The sequence below is a fragment of the Bacillus rossius genome, chromosome 7, assembly GCF_032445375.1.
Source record: "Bacillus rossius redtenbacheri isolate Brsri chromosome 7, Brsri_v3, whole genome shotgun sequence".
NCBI classification, from domain to species: Eukaryota; Metazoa; Arthropoda; class Insecta; order Phasmatodea; family Bacillidae; genus Bacillus; species Bacillus rossius.
In genome coordinates, this window is record NC_086335.1 from 8,399,947 (window position 1) to 8,421,713 (window position 21,767).

General features: G+C 38.4%; 1 protein-coding gene across 1 annotated transcript in view; it reads right to left on the reverse strand.

Annotated features, from left to right (window-relative positions):
- Positions 1 to 21,767, reverse strand: part of LOC134534403 (SH2 domain-containing protein 5-like) — a 1,262,753-nt gene that overhangs the window by 59,931 nt on the left and 1,181,055 nt on the right. The gene's annotated exons all lie outside the window — the stretch shown is intronic.

Sequence of the window (21,767 nt, forward strand, 5' to 3'; positions counted from 1 at the left end):
GAAAAGTCAGTGAATTATTCGCCAAGGACGCGGCTAACAGTAGGTAACTGCTCCCTGATGATGGCGACTGCAATGTTGACCGAAACATCGGTGAATTATTCATTAAAGACGCGGCTACAACCCAGAAGCCAAGCTGCTTCAGACGATGAACGTGAAAGCCTGCGAACATTAAAAGTCATTGAATTTGTTAATAAATCTTTATGTTGAGTTGAAGAAAACGATGCGAAGAAATCGAGAGTAAACTTGTTGCAAGAGTTAAATACTGACAGAAATTTTTAGCGATCTCAAAAACAAAGTGTTCCTGTAAGTTTCTTAAAGAGCGCATCGATTTTGAGAAACGGCGGACATAAATGAAAGCGAAATAGTTCGATGCCAGCACTACACGTCAAGAAATGTGCCGCAGTTGATGGTGCCATGCATGTCATGAATGATACACACACAGTCTTAAAACAGATGTGGTTTACAACCCCAGACTCGGCCTTTAAACATTCAGTCCAACTTCTCTGCCAGAGAGAATGTTTTATGTACGAAGGTGGTTGCATTCCCCATTGTGTGTCGCTACTATTGTATGCACACGCGACAAAACGTAACCTGATATTTAGCGGCCCCGCCCACTCGAACATGTATTCAAGTGTCTACATCGAGATGATATGGTTCTAGAAACCCCCCGTGTTACCCGACTAGCGGTTTGATATTAATGACCGTACTCCCTCTTAAGCACTCAGTATGCTGTACTACACAATTCTTACGAAGGAAGATTTGTGGTAAAAGGGGGAGGGATGTGTTAGGCCATGTAAAGTTGTGGTGAGACATGGGTCAATGTTTTTAAATAACTATTCTTAAACCCAAGAATATGTAAAAAGTGGGTGCGTGTACTTATGTACACGCGTGAGAAGTTATACTTATTTGGCATCATTAAAAAATAGTTTTTAATTGCATGCAAATAATTAATTAAAATAAAATAATAAAAGTACTGGAAAAAGATAGTCAACACAGTCAATAATGTTCAGTTTAAAATTTAAAAATAAAATAAATAAAATTTAGAGCATAATAAATATATGACATAATTTGTACTAAATATTATAAGATTCTTAATTTTAAATATTTATTATTGATTACTTAATATTTTAAAAGAAAATAAATAAACTTAACAATAAAATCAAAAATTTGATTTAAGTTTATTTATTTTTTAAATATTGATTATTTTCTTAATTATATATACACTTTTCATTTTTATCAAAAAGTTTTTATTAAATTTGTTCATTTATTTTTATAAATATTTATTTTTTATTCAATTTAATAATAAATATTAAAAATTAATATTTTAATTTGATGTTCGATTTTAATATTTATAAAAATTTTTTATTAAATGTTTTATTAAATTTCTTTCTTTATTTTATAATACTAATTAACCAAGAATAAATATTTAACATTAATGATTTAATAATATTTAGTATTAATTATATTAAATAATAATATTTTAATTTAAATCAATAAATAATACATACGGATAGTTAACCTCAATTATATTGGAGCACTTGAAGAAGTACCTATACAAGCACAATTATTTTACTAATATTTACCAATAGTAAATAATATTAATCAAAATATTCAATTTAAATCCCTACTGAATATAATTTATTAGCAGATATATAATTCGCACTTGTATGAAACTAAAACACGTGTTGTGAATTTAGAAACTAGAAACATGTGGATAAATATTATAAACTAGCTGCAGTACCCAGCGTTGCCCGCGCTGAACACAGGGTGAAGGGGAACTGTTTAGAGATCAGATGTAGTTAGTAATTGTCTTCTTAATTTGAATGTCAAGTGTACAAAAAATTTATATCACTTTCAGATCCCGACAGACGTTGTTCTGCCAGTTTATAGTTATTTACCTGGTCTGTATGTAATCTAGACTCTATAAAGCAATATAGAAAAAAAAACTGAAAAATAAGGGATTAGTAATATTGAAAAGATTCCATTATCTAGCTAATACTCGACATTCATTGCAATGCCTCATTCAGTTTTGTTTTGTAATATGTTTGAAGTAGTTACACATATACAAATAATCTATCCATGTCTCTACATATATATTTATCTCTATCTACATCTATAGTACTATATATCTATGTATCTCTCTATCTGTATTTAGCTCTTTATATCTACATATATACCTCACACTATCTCTATGTATTCTATATGAGGGTACTGATTGCTTCGTTGTTAATATCACACGGGTGTTTTTTACTTGTATGGGAAAATTAAGAATGATAAGGCATCTAGTGCGTGGCAACTTCTAGCGCCTGCGGCATTGTCAACACACACTTCGTATGTGTACTGCATGTTGTATCTAACCCCCTCCAACGCATTTGATTCTAAATCGGACTTGTAGTAAGGATCCCTTTTGTTATTGATAATATAATATAGCCTATGGCCTTCCTCGATAAATGTACTATCCTACACTGAAATAATTTTTCAAATCGGACCATTGGTTCATGAGATTAGCGCGTTCAAAAAAACAAACAAACAAACTCTTCAGCTTTATAATATTAGTATAGATATGAAAACAGTGATCAGAGGCGACGAGCGTGCCAACATGAGCGACTAATATAGGTTCTATTTCTATTTTGTTGGTAGCTTTTTTTCGAGACTTAATGAGTGGTTTAGCGGGCAGCTTCAACCTGTTAATTTTGTGTTACAGTGATGCGCGCGCATCTTAAAATTTCACTCTCATCATTTTTTCATAAGGCGCCTAAAGAAGTATAACTTCAAAAAATATATATTCTACAGTCACTGCATCTCGCCTTTGAATCATCCACGCCAAGAATGTTTTCCTTAACTCTTTAAAATACACACTTATCAGAGGCAATACTAAATAAATGTTTGTCTGAGTGTAGAAATAAAAATATTGTGAATACAATTTTAAAGATTTTTTAATTTTTTTAATTTTTTAAAAATACATGTTAAGTGCTAGTATTAAAATTTAATGCTAGCAGGTAGCTGTAAGTGATATACTACTATGTTTTTTTATTATTGTTGGTACCTTAATTATTGTTCGGCTGTTATTTTTTTGTGTTGTTTCCATGTTTTATGAAAGCTACTGGCAGAGTGACTCCACCAAACAAAACAAAAATAATACAATAGTAATTTAAGTTTTTAAACACGTGACAAATTTCAATTGTTTTCCATTTTTTTTGAACAGCCTATCTTCCATTGCAGATAGAAGCACAAGAATATGTGCAAGTACGCGTGTGAGAGGTGTTAATAATGCAAGTAAGTGCGCAAGTATACACTGCTCAAGTATGCAGCCTTACCACTGTCTCCTGGCTTGAATAATTAACCTTCTGAAGATAGACAAGTACGTCATTTGCCTCGTCTTAAGTTGTTTCGACAGGACTATATTTATTTTCAACAGGAGGCTAATAGCAACGATAAAAAAAACTCACAAACTCTATTGTATCATTCAATCAGACACTAGATAACATTGGTGAACAGCACTCACGGACTAACACATGAAGCCCAGTAATGAATAGGTGTGGGTGGGGAAACAGGTCAGGGATAGAGAAATGACCTTCCTGTAGGCCAGCCTCAACTTGAAGAGACGTTACCGTGTTCGCACATGACTCATCTAGAGACCTGCAAAATTCGCTAGAACTCAAACACATATACCTCTTAGATAATTTTGCTATTGGCTTACTGTTCATCTGGACGAATCTCAACCAGTTATAAACCCTCAACCAAAAAAGGATCTAATCACAGACAAACCAGCTGAGACGACTTACAAGTCAACAACCAATGAACTTGCGTTATTTGCCCGAGTGTAGAGGGGAATGCGTAGACTATCCTGAAGGCCATCGAAACCGCGAATTTTGCAGTTTTCTACGTCATCGCTGTCATTACACGAAAACAGGTTGTTTCCAAGTCTTTAACATCAATTTAAAATAAAACAGTATAATAGTTCCATCTTACCGTACAGTTATTTTATAGTGCTACACATATACTTCGTAACAGTAATACAAGGTTTTTTGTTTTTCAAATCAATTTTTAATTTTCGATACGACGTAACATTACTGAAAGAGATGGAAAGAGGGGGTTGAAGGACAAACAAGTTTATAACTCCGTTGGTAAAAAAATTATCAAATCCGTTCTTATGTCTGACACGTTTTTGTAATACCGCAATTGTTAGCTCAAATGACAAATAAGTAATTCTAATGTTTATATTATGGGTCAAAATGCGTATGTTATCTTCATGATAGTTTTCAGTAGCGGCACAGCAAAGAACCCGCCTATCTGCTCCAGGAATATGTCTAGCTCTCTAATCGAGAATATTCTAGAAATGCTAAGACAGTGTTGGATGCATTGAAAAATAATATTTGAAATTTTTTATTGCATGGAATATGATACATCGGAGAACGTATATGTTGTTTTGTACATACGTTTTCTAAATGATCCAGAATTTTCTAGTATCTTATAGACGTTGCCAGAATGTAAATAGAAAAAAAAAGAATCCTGAAATTTGTTTGCAACTGTAAGCTGAGCCAAATTTGATAATTTTTTTTATAAAAGGAAAATTTTCTTCACTATCAGAAATAAAAAAAATTATAATTTTTTCGTTCCACACTGTACATCGTGACTGCGGGGTTTACTTAAACCCCCTTTTTTTCCAACCTGACACTTGAATAGAAGAGATATCCGGATGGGAGGAAAAATTGTTTGCGCGCGTCTTCTCCGGATATGGCGGGGTGATGCATCGTTATGGCGGGGCTGTCAAGTAGTAAGGGGGGGGGGGGAGAGAGAGAGAGAGAGAGTGGGTGATGTATCGGGTAACACCGCAGTTGACGATGCCGGGTTACAAGATCAGCCTCCGGGTCCATCGGTCAGGACGCCGCCCCCAAGCTAAGTGGATTGAAGTTTCATAATTCACACCGGACACGGGAGAACCGCTCGCCCGCTCTTCTGCCCTGCGCGTGACCAAGTGACCGCGAGTCCGTGTGTCCGTGTGTCCGTGTGTCCGTGTGACCGTGGGTCCGTGTGTCCGTGTGTCCGTGTGTCCGTGTGTCCGTGTGACCGTGTGTTCGTGTGTCCGTGTGTCCGTGTGTCCGTGTTTCCGTGTGTCCGTGTGTCCGTGTGTCCGTATGACCGTGTGTCCGTGTGTCCGTGTGTCCGTGTGTCCGTGTGTCCGTGTGTCCGTGTGTCCGTGTGACCGTGTGTCCGTGTGTCCGTGTGTCCGTGTGTCCGTGTGACCGTGTGTCCGTGTGACCGTGTGTCCGTGTGTCCGTGTGTCCGTGTGTCCGTGTGTCCGTGTGTCCGTGTGACCGCGTGACCGTGTGTCCGTGTGACCGCGTGTCCGTGTGTCCGTGTGTCCGTGTGTCCGTGTGTCCGTGTGTCCGTGTGACCGTGTGTCCGTGTGTCCGTGTGTCCGTGTGTCCGTGTGACCGTGTGTCCGTGTGTCCGTGTGTCCGTGTGTCCGTGTGTCCGCGTGTCCGCGTGACCGCGTGACTGCTCTCTGCTCGCCCGACCACCGATGGGACGCCGACGCTACAGGGGGCATTCTTACTTTACAGGCCACTGCATTTTACTTATATTTTGACATTTCATTTTTGACGTGACAACGTCTAATAAATCGATGAACGCCGGCTGCACAAACTAAAAAAGGATGACTCATTGTCCCGTTACGCACATTGTCCCGTTACGCTCATTGTAGCTTGCGCCGCATCTATCTCTCTTACACTCGATTGCAAAAACCATCGATTTGACTTTTTCGAGTCACATTAAACTTGAAACATTCCCATTCGTTTCCTACTTTTCCTATCATCGTCCTATCCTTAACAGAATAACACAGATTGGAAGAAGTTAAATATCAAACATGTATAAAAGTAGTAGTATGTGAATGTATGTCCGAGATCAGGATGCAGGTAGTGGATTGAAGATTGTCGACCGCCATCTTGGATTGTGACGTCACGGCGGCCATCTTGGATTGTGACTTCACGGCAGCCATCTTGGATAAGCGTAACGGGACACAGAGTAACGGGCCACAGCGTAACGGGACATAATGTAACGGGACAAGTATATCACGGCGGCCATTTTGGATCCGCCATCTTGGATCCGCCATTTTGGATGACGTCATTGTGTGTGTTCTCGAACATTCCGACGTTGTGTTTTCCGACATATTGGATCCTATTAATGCTGCAATTTTTGTTACGGTCGCCATCTTGAAATTTGGATGCCATCTTGAAAATCTTTAATTATTATCCGATTCTAATGAAAAAAATTCCAAAATTCATAAAAAAATTAACTTATTAGAATTCTGATTGATTATATCGATCATCGTCCTCGGTTCGAACCCGGTGAGTGCAAAAAAAAACTAAAAATGGCGACAGGCTCCTTCCTCAATGGTGGATGCAGGCAGACTGACTCCTACCACTTTTTTTTTCCAAAGCATATATATCGTCAGCTAGTATGACGACATGTCCGCCATCTTGTCTTCGTCCGCTGGAGATCACCATCTTATTTTCGTCCGCTAGAGTGTGCGGATACCATGTTAGAATAATTATCTGGTCACCACACCTTTGACCTTGACCTTGAACTTTGACCTTGACCTTGAACTGTAACCTTGAACTTGAAATTTGACCTTGACCTTGAACTTTGATCTTGACCTTGGAATTTGACCTTGACCTTGAACTTGAAATTTGACCTTGACCTTGAAATTTAACCTTGACCTTGAAATTTAACCTTGACCTTGAAATTTGACCTTGACCTTGAAATTTGACCTTGACCTTGAACTTTGACCTTGACCTTGAAATTTTACCTTGACCTTGAACTTTGACCTTGACCTTAAAATTTGACCTTGACCTTGAAATTAAACCTTGACCTTGAAATTAGACTTTGTCCTTGTCGACCATCATGGATCCGACATTTTATGTTCAGTACAGGCTACCAGGAGCTACCACCTGCTGGAGTACGCCATCTTGTGTGTGTACTTGTATTATAGAGTACATTTCCATCTAGATAATTTTATTCGAACCTGCTACAGTGAAGTAATCATTTATTACGGAGGTGCCCCCCCGCCATCTTGAAATTCGGCCTCCATCTTGAAATTCGGCCACCATCTTGAAATCATGTAATAATGTAGCTAGAAAAGCGGGAAAAATTCCAAAATTCGATAAATAAATCACTCATTAACTTACATATCGATTCGATCCGCTCCAGTCCTTGGTTCAATCCTCGATCGATGCAATAATGTTTAATTTTATGAAGAAAAATATAATTCCAATAAACCATGTTCAACATTCTTAAAGAGACTTTAAATCATCTACTACCATCATCTTATCAGACATCAAGACCACCATATTGGAAATTCGTAATTGTAATGCTAGAGATCCGGGAAAAATTTCAAAATTCATTAAATAAATTTGTAATCCATATAATAGTTGATTGGATCGACTAAGGTCCTTGGTTCGATCCCTGGCCGATACAAAACAACTTTAATATTTTAAAAAAAGTACCACTAAAGTGGCAGGTTTGAGAAAATAAAAAACACCACAAGTTCCTTTAAAAAAACTTTTATTACATACATACTACACTACTACAAGTACAAAAAAATACACAGACAAATTACTAAAACCGTTTGGATTCCTCGATTCAAACAGTCTTCTTATTGTACGGACTAAGCCTTTTACATGACTTTAAATGTCTGTCCGATCTGGTCATCACCGCAGCCAGAGACGGACTGAAGTTCATATCACTTATATAGTCTCATTAGCCGGTACAACACATGAGTCAAATCAATAACCATGTTCATTATACGTCTCGGAGCATTTTTTATAATGACGATGTAAGCTATCGAGACGTGAAATTAGTTTATTGCACTTATTGCACTGAAATTGTATTCTTTGAACATTATTATAACAACCGCTTCTTTCATGTCTGCGAGCATTTGAGGTGATAGTAAAAGATGCACCACAGTATTTGCACTGATGCGAAGTACGCTCTTCATTAATTGAAGTATTCAATGCTGATGAAACTTCAGCTGATGGTGGAACAGCACATATCGAAGTCTCCATCAGTGTTGTCAGAGGCGTTGCCAACGGGATCTGCTCCAACATCGTCGGCGCTGACGTCATGGTTCCCGTAGTCGATGCTACATCCTCCATCGAGTTCGACGTTAAAGTCGGTAAAGATGCCATCGAAGTCTCAAGAACAGGCAATTACACGACTTATGCACCAGAAGAAACAAACTAGGTGATCCGTACACCGTCGACGGCAGTAACAAACTGAGCGTCCTGCTGTCTAGGACACGTTTATATACATTAACCGGTTTGAATAATACGCTAGTCAAATCAAGAACAATTTAGTAAAATACTAGAGTCAAAACAACATTAAAAATATAGAAGCACCATCAACAAAAAAGGAAGCACATTTGGAAGCACCATCAAAAAAGGAAGCACATTTGGAAGCATCATCAAAAAAGGAAAAACAAAAGGAAGCACCGACTACGAAAAGGCAGCACATTTGGAAGCACCGACTACGAAAAGCAGCACATTTGGAAGCACCGAAAACGAAAAGGCAGCACATTTGACAGCACCGACAACGAAAAGGCAGCACATTTGGAAGCACCGACTACGAAAAGCAGCACATTTGGAAGCACCGACAACGAAAAGGCAGCACATTTGGAAGCACCGACAACGAAATGGCAGCACATTTGGAAGCATCGACTACGAAAAGGCAGCGCATTTGGAAGCACCGACTACGAAAAGGCAGCACATTTGGCAGCACCGACAACGAAAAGGCAGCACATTTGGAAGCACCGACTACGAAAAGGCAGCACATTTGGAAGCACCGACAACGAAAAGGCAGCACATTTGGAAGCACCGACTACGAAAAGGCAGCACATTTGGAAGCACCGACTACGAAAAGCAGCACATTTGGAAGCACCGACAACGAAAAGGCAGCACATTTGGAAGCACCGACAACGAAATGGCAGCACATTTGGAAGCACCGACAACGAAAAGGCAGCACATTTGGAAGCACCGACTACAAAAAGGCAGCGTATTTGGAAGCACCGACTACGAAAAGGCAGCACATTTGGCAGCACCGACAACGAAAAGGCAGCACATTTGGAAGCACCGACTACGAAAAGGCAGCACATTTGGAAGCACCGACAACGAAAAGGCAGCACATTTGGAAGCACCGACTACGAAAAGGCAGCACATTTGGAAGCACCGACTACGAAAAGGCAGCACATTTGCAAGCACCGACTACGAAAAGGCAGCACATTTGGAAGCACCGACTACGAAAAGGCAGCACATTTGGTAGCACCGACTACGAAAAGGCAGCACATTTGGCAGCACCAACAACGAAAAGGCAGCACATTTGGAAGCACCGACTACGAAATGGCAGCACATTTGGCAGCACCGACAACGAAAAGGCAACACATTTGGAAGCACCGACTACGAAAAGGCAGCACATTTTGAAGCACCGACAACGAAAAGGCAGCACATTTGGAAGCACCGGTAACGAAAAAGGCAGCACATTTGGAAGCACCGACAACGAAAAGGCAGCACATTTGGAAGCACCGTCATCGAAAAGGCAGCACATTTGGAAGCACCGACTACGAAAAGGCAGCACATTTGGAAGCTCCATCAACAAAAAAAAAGGCAAAAAGGAAGCACAAGTTACGAGATCTAAGTCTTAGTTAGAAATCAGAATACAAGAAATAAAAACATTAAATTCTTTTAATTTAAATTATTTATTTTATTGCTTTACATTATACAAATGCAAGTAAAACAAGCCATTATTGTATGTAGCCAGCATTCCTCAGTTCCTTGAGTATGAAGGATATTTCTTTGATGCACGAATAGTTTCCTGCACAAAGCGAACCATGTAGAAGTCTTAGCCGGTTAACCAATATGTTTGGATCTTTCCATGATGTGTAATCATTCTCTTCTACCACCATCTTCCTTGCACCTTTATAATAAATATTATGATCTCTGGTGTCTTCCGTTTTACCACCAACCTCAGGGTAACTTTCATGCTTGAGACGGCGATCATCACAAGCTTGATCAGATTTATTTAATATATCACGTCGTTTCCACCGTTTCGGTCTCAGGACACCGCCACATTCTTCGATCTTGGCAGCTTTAGGTGCTTCATCATAATCTATGTCTTTGTCAACAGCCTCAGAGTCACTGTAACAATCACCGTTGAAGGAATCGTCTTCACCCAATTTACCGTAATAATTCGATGTTGATGATGTTGAAGTGTCTTCATCGTCTTCATGCTTCCTTTTTAGGAATCCATCATTTTTAAAAAGTAGGAAAGATCTACTTGAATTCGGCTGGAATATATTCTCACTTTTCACGTTAAGGATTCTTCCATTGTCTTCATTCTTCCGTAAATCATCAACCTCCTTCAATTTAAGTTCTTTGTCGATATCGGAAGAGCCAAGAAAATTAGTGTCGTAATGCAGATCACTCTTCCTTAGGCTAGTAGATTCATCGTTGTCCTCTAGCTAGTACGCAGGCTTGGCGCTACAAGTTCTGCCATGTCTTTTTAGGCTCTCTCTCCGCGTAAACGACTTGCTACATCGAACACAACTTATCATATTGCGCAGTGGATTTTTAACACAGTCATTCTTCTCATGTTGTCTTTTATTCTTTCTCAAGATAAACTCTTTACTGCAAAATTTACACCTATGTTCTTTCGATACAGCGTCAGATCCCAAATCGGAATTCATATTAGTTACTGAGACTAATGCCAGATACCAATTGAGTGTTTTAAATTAGATGCAATACTAAAATAGAAATTATTTCATATTTCATTAGCGAGAATTAATATATCTCATGCAAAAGTACTTTATGCATGTAGTTCTGCTTTTCAACAACAGATGTCGCCACATGTTGCTTGCAGGTAAATAATATTTAGTTCTTTTATGCGGGATGCGGGATGCTCACTAACGATCGCAAAAGAAGGATGGCTTCGTTAGACTCCAAGGAAAAGGAAGTTCGTCTTGCATGTTGGTGCTCCACAGATGTCTCATAGCGTAATATTAATTTGTCTGAGTAATGATTTTTTTTCCACCTGATAAAAATATTGCAAGTTTTGATTTAGTAGCAGAAATTATCGAATTAAATGTAACTCCAAATAAAATGACATGTCTCATCAGACAAAAAAAATCCATGCAGAGAGTGGTTTCTCAGAATAGTCAGAAACACTTGAAGAAACCACAGGAATGATTGCAAGAACACGGGGAAAACCACCATAATATTGACAAGAATAATCGGAAGCACACGTAGAAAACCGCCACAAGTTTTCTTTGATATCATAAAAATACAAAAAAAATAATAAAAAATAAAAAAATAAAAACGAAAAAAATTCAAACATTCTGCTAGCTTGTGAACTTCTCTTTGATGTGCAAAGTTAGAGTTCTAGTACAAGCCAGAATGTTTGAATTTTTTTCGTTTTTATTTTTTAATTTTTTATTATTTTTTTTGTATTTTTATGATATCAAAGAAAACTTGTGGCGGTTTTCTCCGTGTGCTTCCGATTATTCTTGTCAATATTATGGTGGTTTTCCCCGTGTTCTTGCAATCATTCCTGTGGTTTCTTCAAGTGTTTCTGACTATTCTGAGAAACCACTCTCTGCATGGATTTTTTTTGTCTGATGAGACATGTCATTTTATTTGGAGTTACATTTAATTCGATAATTTCTGCTACTAAATCAAAACTTGCAATATTTTTATCAGGTGGAAAAAAAATCATTACTCAGACAAATTAATATTACGCTATGAGACATCTGTGGAGCACCAACATGCAAGACGAACTTCCTTTTCCTTGGAGTCTAACGAAGCCATCCTTCTTTTGCGATCGTTAGTGAGCATCCCGCATCCCGCATAAAAGAACTAAATATTATTTACCTGCAAGCAACATGTGGCGACATCTGTAGTTGAAAAGCAGAACTACATGCAAAAAGTACTTTTGCATGAGATATATTAATTCTCGCTGATGAAATATGAAATAATTTCTATTTAAGTATTGCATCTAATTTAAAACACTCAATTGGTATCTGGCATTAGTCTCAGTAACTAATATGAATTCCGATTTGGGATCTGACGCTGTATCGAAAGAACATAGGTGTAAGTTTTGCAGTAAAGAGTTTATCTTGAGAAAGAATAAAAGACAACATGAGAAGAATGACTGTGTTAAAAATCCACTGCGCAATATGATAAGTTGTGTTCGATGTAGCAAGTCGTTTACGCGGAGAGAGAGCCTAAAAAGACATGGCAGAACTTGTAGCGCCAAGCCTGCGTACAAGCTAGAGGACAACGATGAATATACTAGCCTAAGGAAGAGTGATCTGCATTACGACACTAATTTTCTTGGCTCTTCCGATCTCGACAAAGAACTTAAATTGAAGGAGGTTGATGATTTACGGAAGAATGAAGACAATGGAAGAATCCTTAACGTGAAAAGTGAGAATATATTCCAGCCGAATTCAAGTAGATCTTTCCTACTTTTTAAAAATGATGGACTCCTAAAAAGGAAGCATGAAGACGATGAAGACACTTCAACATCATCAACATCGAATTATTACGGTAAATTGGGTGAAGACGATTCCTTCAACGGTGATTGTTACAGTGACTCTGAGGCTGTTGACAAAGACATAGATTATGATGAAGCACCTAAAGCTGCCAAGATCGAAGAATGTGGCGGTGTCCTGAGACCGAAACGGTGGAAACGACGTGATATATTAAATAAATCTGATCAAGCTTGTGATGATCGCCGTCTCAAGCATGAAAGTTACCCTGAGGTTGGTGGTAAAACGGAAGACACCAGAGATCATAATATTTATTATAAAGGTGCAAGGAAGATGGCGGTAGAAGAGAATGATTACACATCATGGAAAGATCCAAACATATTGGTTGACCGGCTAAGACTTCTACATGGTTCGCTTTGTGCAGGAAACTATTCGTGCATCAAAGAAATATCCTTCATACTCAAGGAACTGAGGAATGCTGGCTACATACAATAATGGCTTGTTTTACTTGCATTTGTATAATGTAAAGCAATAAAATAAATAATTTAAATTATAAGAATTTAATGTTTTTATTTCTTGTATTCTGATTTCTAACTAAGACTTAGATCTCGTAACTTGTGCTTCCTTTTTGCCTTTTTTTTGTTGATGGAGCTTCCAAATGTGCTGCCTTTTCGTAGTCGGTGCTTCCAAATGTGCTGCCTTTTCGTTGTCGGTGCTTCCAAATGTGCTGCCTTTTTCGTTACCGGTGCTTCCAAATGTGCTGCCTTTTCGTTGTCGGTGCTTCAAAATGTGCTGCCTTTTCGTAGTCGGTGCTTCCAAATGTGTTGCCTTTTCGTTGTCGGTGCTGCCAAATGTGCTGCCTTTTCGTAGTCGGTGCTTCCAAATATGCTGCCTTTTCGTTGTCGGTGCTGCCAAATGTGCTGCCTTTTCGTAGTCGGTGCTACCAAATGTGCTGCCTTTTCGTAGTCGGTGCTTCCAAATGTGCTGCTTTTCGTAGTCGGTGCTTCCAAATGTGTTGCCTTTTCGTTGTCGGTGCTTCCAAATGTGCTGCCTTTTCGTAGTCGGTGCTTCCAAATGTGCTGCCTTTTCGTTGTCGGTGCTTCCAAATGTGCTGCCTTTTCGTAGTCGGTGCTTCCAAATGTGCTGCCTTTTCGTTGTCAGTGCTGCCAAATGTGCTGCCTTTTCGTAGTCGGTGCTTCCAAATGCGCTGCTTTTTCGTAGTCGGTGCTTCCAAATGTGCTGCCTTTTCGTTGTCGGTGCTTCCAAATGTGCTGCTTTTCTTAGTCGGTGCTTCCAAATGTGCTGCGTTTTCGTAGTCGGTGCTTCCAAATGTGCTGCCTTTTCGTTGTCGGTGCTTCCAAATGTGCTGCCTTTTCGTAGTCGGTGCTTCCAAATGTGCTGCCTTTTCGTTGTCGGTGCTTCCAAATGTGCTGCCTTTTCGTAGTCGGTGCTTCCAAATGTGCTGCCTTTTCGTTGTCGGTGCTGCCAAATGTGCTGCCTTTTCGTAGTCGGTGCTTCCAAATGCGCTGCCTTTTCGTAGTCGGTGCTTCCAAATGTGCTGCCTTTTCGTTGTCGGTGCTTCCAAATGCGCTGCCATTTCGTTGTCGGTGCTTCCAAATGTGCTGCCTTTTCGTTGTCGGTGCTTCCAAATGTGCTGCTTTTCGTAGTCGGTGCTTCCAAATGTGCTGCCTTTTCGTTTTCGGTGCTTCCAAATGTGCTGCTTTTCGTAGTCGGTGCTTCCAAATGTGCTGCCTTTTCGTAGTCGGTGCTTCCTTTTGTTTTTCCTTTTTTGATGATGCTTCCAATTGTGCTTCCTTTTTTGATGGTGCTTCCAAATGTGCTTCCATTTTTGTTGATGGTGCTTCTATTTTTTTAATGTTGTTTTGACTCTAGTATTTTACTAAATTGTTCTTGATTTGACTAGCGTATTATTCAAACCGGTTAATGTATATAAACGTGTCCTAGACAGCAGGACGCTCAGTTTGTTACTGCCGTCGACGGTGTACGGATCACCTAGTTAGTTTCTTCTGGTGCATAAGTCGTGTAATTGCCTGTTCTTGAGACTTCGATGGCATCTTTACCGACTTTAACGTCGAACTCGATGGAGGATGTAGCATCGACTACGGGAACCATGACGTCAGCGCCGACGATGTTGGAGCAGATCCCGTTGGCAACGCCTCTGACAACACTGATGGAGACTTCGATATGTGCTGTTCCACCATCAGCTGAAGTTTCATCAGCATTGAATACTTCAATTAATGAAGAGCGTACTTCGCATCAGTGCAAATACTGTGGTGCATCATTTACTATCACCTCAAATGCTCGCAGACATGAAAGAAGCGGTTGTTCTAATAATGTTCAAAGAATACAATTTCAGTGCAATAAGTGCAATAAACTAATTTCACGTCTCGATAGCTTACATCGTCATTATAAAAAATGCTCCGAGACGTATAATGAACATGGTTATTGATTTGACTCATGTGTTGTACCGGCTAATGAGACTATATAAGTGATATGAACTTCAGTCCGTCTCTGGCTGCGGTGATGACCGGATCGGATAGACATTTAAAGTCATGTAAAAGGCTTAGTCCGTACAATAAGAAGACTGTTTGAATCGAGGAATCCAAACGGTTTTAGTAATTTGTCTGTGTATTTTTTTGTACTTGTAGTAGTGTAGTATGTATGTAATAAAAGTTTTTTTAAAGGAACTTGTGGTGTTTTTTATTTTCTCAAACCTGCCACTTTAGTGGTACTTTTTTTAAAATATTAAAGTTGTTTTGTATCGGCCAGGGATCGAACCAAGGACCTTAGTCGATCCAATCAACTATTATATGGATTACAAATTTATTTAATGAATTTTGAAATTTTTCCCGGATCTCTAGCATTACAATTACGAATTTCCAATATGGTGGTCTTGATGTCTGATAAGATGATGGTAGTAGATGATTTAAAGTCTCTTTAAGAATGTTGAACATGGTTTATTGGAATTATATTTTTCTTCATAAAATTAAACATTATTTTATCGATCGAGGATCGAACCAAGGACTGGAGCGGATCGAATCGATATGTAAGTTAATGAGTGATTTATTTAATGAATTTTGGAATTTTTCCCGCTTTTCTAGCTACATTATTACATGATTTTAAGATGGTGGCCGAATTTCAAGATGGCGGCCGAATTTCAAGATGGCGGGGGGCACCTCCGTAATAAATGATTACTGCACTGTAGCAGGTTCGAATAAAATTATCCAGATGGAAATGTACTCTATAATACAAGTACACACACAAGATGGCGTACTCCAGCAGGTGGTAGCTCCTGGTAGCCTGTACTGAACATAAAAAGTCGGATCCATGATGGTCGACAAGGACAAAGTCAATTTTCAAGGACAAAGTCTAATTTCAAGGTCAAGGTCAAATTTCAAGGTCAAGGTCAAAGTTCAAGGTCAAGGTCAAATTTCAAGGTCAAGGTCAAATTTCAAGGTCAAGGTCAAATTTCAAGGTCAAGGTCAAATTTCAAGGTCAGGGTCAAAGTTCAAGGTCAAGGTCAAATTTCAAGTTCAAGGTCAAATTTCAAGGTCAAGGTCAAAGTTCAAGGTCAAGGTCAAATTTCAAGGTGAAGGTCAAAGTTCAAGGTCAAGGTCAAATTCCAAGGTCAAGGTCAAAGTTCAAGGTCAAGGACAAATTTCAAGGTCAAGGTCAAAGTTCAAGGTCAAGGTCAAAGGTGTGGTGACCAGATAATTATTCTAACATGGTATCAGCACACTCTAGCGGACGAAAATAAGATGGTGATCTCCAGCGGACGAAGACAAGATGGCGGACATGTCGTCATACTAGCTGACGATATATATGCTTTGAAAAAAAAAGTGGTAGGAGTCAGTCTGCCTGCATCCACCATTGAGGAAGGAGCCTGTCACCATTTTTAGTTTTTTTTGCACTCACTGGGTTCGAACCGAGGACGATGATCGATATAATCAATCAGAATTCTAATAAGTTAATTTATTTATGAATTTTGGAATTTTTTTCATTAAAATCGGATAATAATTAAAGATTTTCAAGATGGCATCCAAATTTCAAGATGGCGACCGTAACAAAAATTGCAGCATTAATAGGATCCAATATGTCGGAAAACACAACATCGGAATGTTCGAGAACACACACAATGACGTCATCCAAAATGGCGGATCCAAGATGGCGGATCCAAAATGGCCGCCGTTATCTACTTGTCCCGTTACATTATGTCCCGTTACGCTGTGGCCCGTTACTCTGTGTCCCGTTACGCTTATCCAAGATGGCCGCCGTGACGTCACAATCCAAGATGGCCGCCGTGACGTCACAATCCAAGATGGCGGTCGACAATCTTCAATCCACTACCTGCATCCTGATCTCGGACATACATTCACATACTACTAACAGTTATAGTTAAAATAATCTCTTCGTTAAAGTAATAAACATATTTGAATTAATGTGTGCAAATAAAAGTTAATTTATCAATTAAATTGTAAATTTCATTTCACTCCTTCTTTGTATCCGTACAAAATAGTGATAATTCAATAAAAATGATTCAATTTTATTCATAAAAGTATGCAAACATTTCATTAATGTTTTGTTATGACGTTGTCATGTTAAACTATCGTCCGTAAACCGACTTTACAGACAACCAATTTTTACTTAGTTTTAAATTTATGAAAACTCTCTAAATGTTTTAAAATGTAAATATAAAATATAATTAATTTTAACTATCTCTTGGAAAAACTAAAACAACGTGGCTTTGTGAAAAGGAATCTCATTCAGTGGTCGGAACTTTCGTGAAATATGTGTAACTTTGATACTGTAAATTAAACCTCAAGGAAGAAAAGAACCGGACAACATTAATATGATTTTATCTAATATACCATAGTGATATTAGTAAATACATTGTTAAAAACTATACAATTTTATGAGCTTTTAATACACATTCTAACGAGAAAAAAAAAACTGTAATCTTCTTAGACTGATTACATACATTATTTAATAACATATTGCATATCTACATAGAAGGCTAGTATTTAGACAAATGCACTTTATTTTATGTGTAATATCTTATCTCTCGGTATACGGCATTTTGTGGGAGTAATTTCTTTAATGCGACGGAAGCAGGAAGTATTAATCGTAACTTTCTGTACTAGTGGTTTATTATTAATTTATAAACCTTAGATATATTTTAAATTCGGTGGAATGAAGCATTTTTTTCTCAAAACCGAAGTTACCCCTTTTATACCCCTTAGGGGTTGATCTCGCAAACGGTTAATAAATTTGTGATTATTTTTTATTTATTCTTATAAAAATGTAGGTCGTTTTAAATTTTTCCAAAGATATCAGCCATGAGATAAACCAATACCTACCCTATTATTACACTCTTAAAAAGCGAATTTTATAAATTAAAAAATACAGTCCCGAACTCTGCATGGAAGTTGTTTCTTCTTAGTTACTTACCTGTATTTTAAGTTAATTCGGAAGTGTTTTTTTTTTTATGTTTTACATCTAAAGCACCCCTTAAAGGTTGGATTTTGCAAAATGATAAAAAAAATTGTAATTAATACTTTTCGTAGGTTTATTTTTGGTACTCAGTATCCATTCTTTTGATTGATTAGATTCGGATATAGTTAAATTTTATCTTAAAACCCTATTCACACCCCTTTCGCCCTTAAGAGATTTATTTCTTAAATTTGTAAAATCGAGATTGGTAGTTTTCGTAAGTTTAGTATTAGTACCAATATCGTTTCCAATGCTTGATAGCTTCGGAAATATAATAGTTTATCTTAAAACCCTATTTACCCCTTTTTTTTACCCCATATGGGTTGAATTTCACATAATGGTAAAATTGTTATTGGTAGTATTCTTATCCTTATTATTGGTAACCAATATATTTTATTATTCTTGATTATATTTGGAGACATATTTAATTATATTATAACCATACTTACCCACTTTTTAACCTCAGGGTTAGCAATTCGCCATAATTGTGGTTATATGTTTTGATATGTTCATTCAGGGTACCTACCTAGTATAGTTTATTACTCTTGATTAGCTCCCGAGACATAATTATTTATCCTAAAACCTTTTTTTACCTTTTTTTTCACTCCCTTAGGGACTAGAATTATTTAATTGTGTACAGCCTATTGTTTAAGTTAGACTAATAAAAAAAAGGTAATTAAAATTTGTTAAGCAAACAAACAAACGACAAACATACAAAACTGTTAGAAAACTAAATTGTGATTTCTAATAAATGTAAATAGATTTTACAATAGATTTTTGTAATTCCATTCAATATACAGACATTTACCTCAGACAGATTTATTATTAGTAACGACTACGAAGGAAAGTTAAAAGACGCAGCCTTAGAAACAGAGACAGTAGTTTATTTGTACATCTCAGAGGTCACATTGGCTTACCTTTGAGTTGAAGGGGGCAGGCCGTACTCACGGCTCACTCATCAATACTACCTTGTCAGGTCTGTAAGATTGAGTTCAGGGTCGTCTTAGTTATTATTACCGTGGAACACCGATACATAGCCGTCTGGCTGCAAGGTTAGATAGTTTCAACCTCTGAGTTACACACAAACAGAAGTAATAAGTAGAGACCTGCAATATTCGCGGTTTCGATGGCCTTCAGGATATACTGCACATACCCCTGTACACTCGGGCAAATAACGCACGTTCATTGGCTGCCGACTTGTAAGTCGTCTCAGCTGGTTTGTCTGTGATTCGATCCTTCTTTGGTTGAGGGTTTATAACTGGTTGAGATTCTTCCAGATGAATAGTAAGCCAATAGCAATAGCAAAATTATCAAAGAGGTATATGTGTTTGAATTCTAGCCTATCACCGAATGAATCCGCGAATTTTGCAGGTCTCTAGTAATAAGAAAAGAATGATCGAATGAAACAATGGACAGGAAAACAACTCGAAGGAACGAACTCGGGGCTTGTAGGGCATTTACCCTAGGCAGGGGGAAAGGGTATAATAAAAGACACCAACATGAATTACTCGCGCACCAGGGTACTATTTGCTGACATCTCAACGCCAGGTTTCCCCAGCACGGTGAGTGGGCGGCGGGGGAGGCACCAGCAAGAGACAGCAGAACAAAGAGCGGGATGTCAGACTCCTGACCCATCACTTCTCTTCTCTGCCCTCTGCAAGGGAGGACAGGTAATCTCCGGCGAGCACATGCTTCAAGCTCCTCCCGCAGTCAGCTTCCGCTCTGCGCCTACTGACACGTGACTAGATCCACATCATCTGCAAGGTGTGGGGCTCCGAGCCCTAACTTCGGCTTGTGCTGCTGGTGCCAACCGCCATCTTGGATTGTGATATCACCTTGACCTTGCACTTTCACCATCACCTTGGATCCGCCATCTTTAAATCCAGCGCCATGCTTACTAATGCTGCACATTTCGTTACGCACGCCATATTTAATGTGTATGATGTCATCGTTGCAATTTTAGTAACGGCCGCCACCTTGGATTATAGGACGTTGTAATTTTCGTTAAGGTCACCATTTTGAATTCAAATAGAATGTCCACCATCGTGGCACTGATTTCACTGCTGGAGACAGCCATATTGGATGACGACACATCAGCCATCTTGGATGCAGACGTCTGAGTTTCTGCAGTTTGTTCCTAGAGAGCGCCAGCGTCGCTCTCTCTGATCACATAAGGTCGATGTTCCATTACCTACCAAGACCATTATGGTCCGTCGACATATTTAATTTAATTTTTTATGCAAAATACATTAGAAGCACTGTTATTCGAACCATCGCAGCCCTGACCTCTAGGTAGGAAAGCATACGCCTCTAACCACTCGGCCATCGAGAAATTCACCAGACTGAGAATTAAATTAGGTATATAAAATATCACACACAAATTAAGACTTGTAATATTTTTAATTGGAAGGAATAACAGCATCGCCAGTCTCAGACCAGAACTGCCATATTGTTTTCAGTACTCACTACCAGGAGCGCTAGTTAACAAACATCGCCTGCTAGAGGACGTCGCCGCCATCTTGTTTTCAATACTTGTTACTAGGAGCGCTAGTGTCACGTAGTACCTACACATACCATCTGATAGAGTGTGTGGCCACCTTAATAGTTTTTTTTCTTTGCCACTAGATTGAAGTAATTATTTATTACTACTGTGTCTCACACTATTTTGACATTTAGACACCATCTTGAAAATTCTTAATAATTTACACAAAAATTCGGAAAAAATCAAAAATTAATTTTAAAATATCACTCCGTAATTTAATGATTAAAACGATCGATTCCTGTCCTTGGTTAGATACTTCATCGATGCAAAAAATATATTTATGTAAAAATTAAAACTTTAAATAAATCTTGTTCAAAATCATATAATCGGCTTAAGTTCCTTGCATACCAACCTCTATAAGGCCTATAGGTCCACCATATTGAAAACTTGTATTTATTTTTAGCTATAAATTTGGAAAAAATTCCAAAATACATAAAAAATATCACTTATTAAAATAGTGATTGACGCTATAGATTTCCTTCTCTGGTTTGATTCTCAGCCAGTGACAAGGATAACTAAAGCTTAAAAAAAATTGTTTCCTGTTTCCCGTGAAGTTTATTAATCATTCACTTAACAAAAAATTACACTAGACAAGATAACTGTGCGACGAAATAAATACGTTGTCGCGCTGCCTAACATGGAAGTCTAATTTTTCGAAACTTAGAACATCTTCCAAACAGTTCATGTACAATGCTATAAGTAAAGACCAAGCGTCTTCGGACCACGAGACCAGGTAATGAACGTCATATGCATAGACGAGATGTCTCCGAATCACAAAATCTTCAACGTCGATAGCAAATATAATATATTTCAGGCAGGCAAGACAAGTTCTTTGAACTGTCAGACCTAAGGTATCGATAAAAGCAATAACAAGTATTTAGACCAACGGAACATTATAACGCTTAAAAAAAGGACCAAGTATTCCTGAAAAATGTTTTATCAAGACCAATAAGTTTTGAACTAGTAAATGGTTCAGAGATACTACAGATTTGACTACGCACATTTAACGTAAACACACATTAAACAAAAGAAAAGAACACACAGCACACACCCTGGACGCACAGTACACACACTGGACATGCAATTGACATGCACACAGGGAAAGCCATCGCCCGGTGCCACCAGCGCGGACTGCTGGCACAGGAACATGCAGTCTCCTGGACCGGGGTTGGGGGG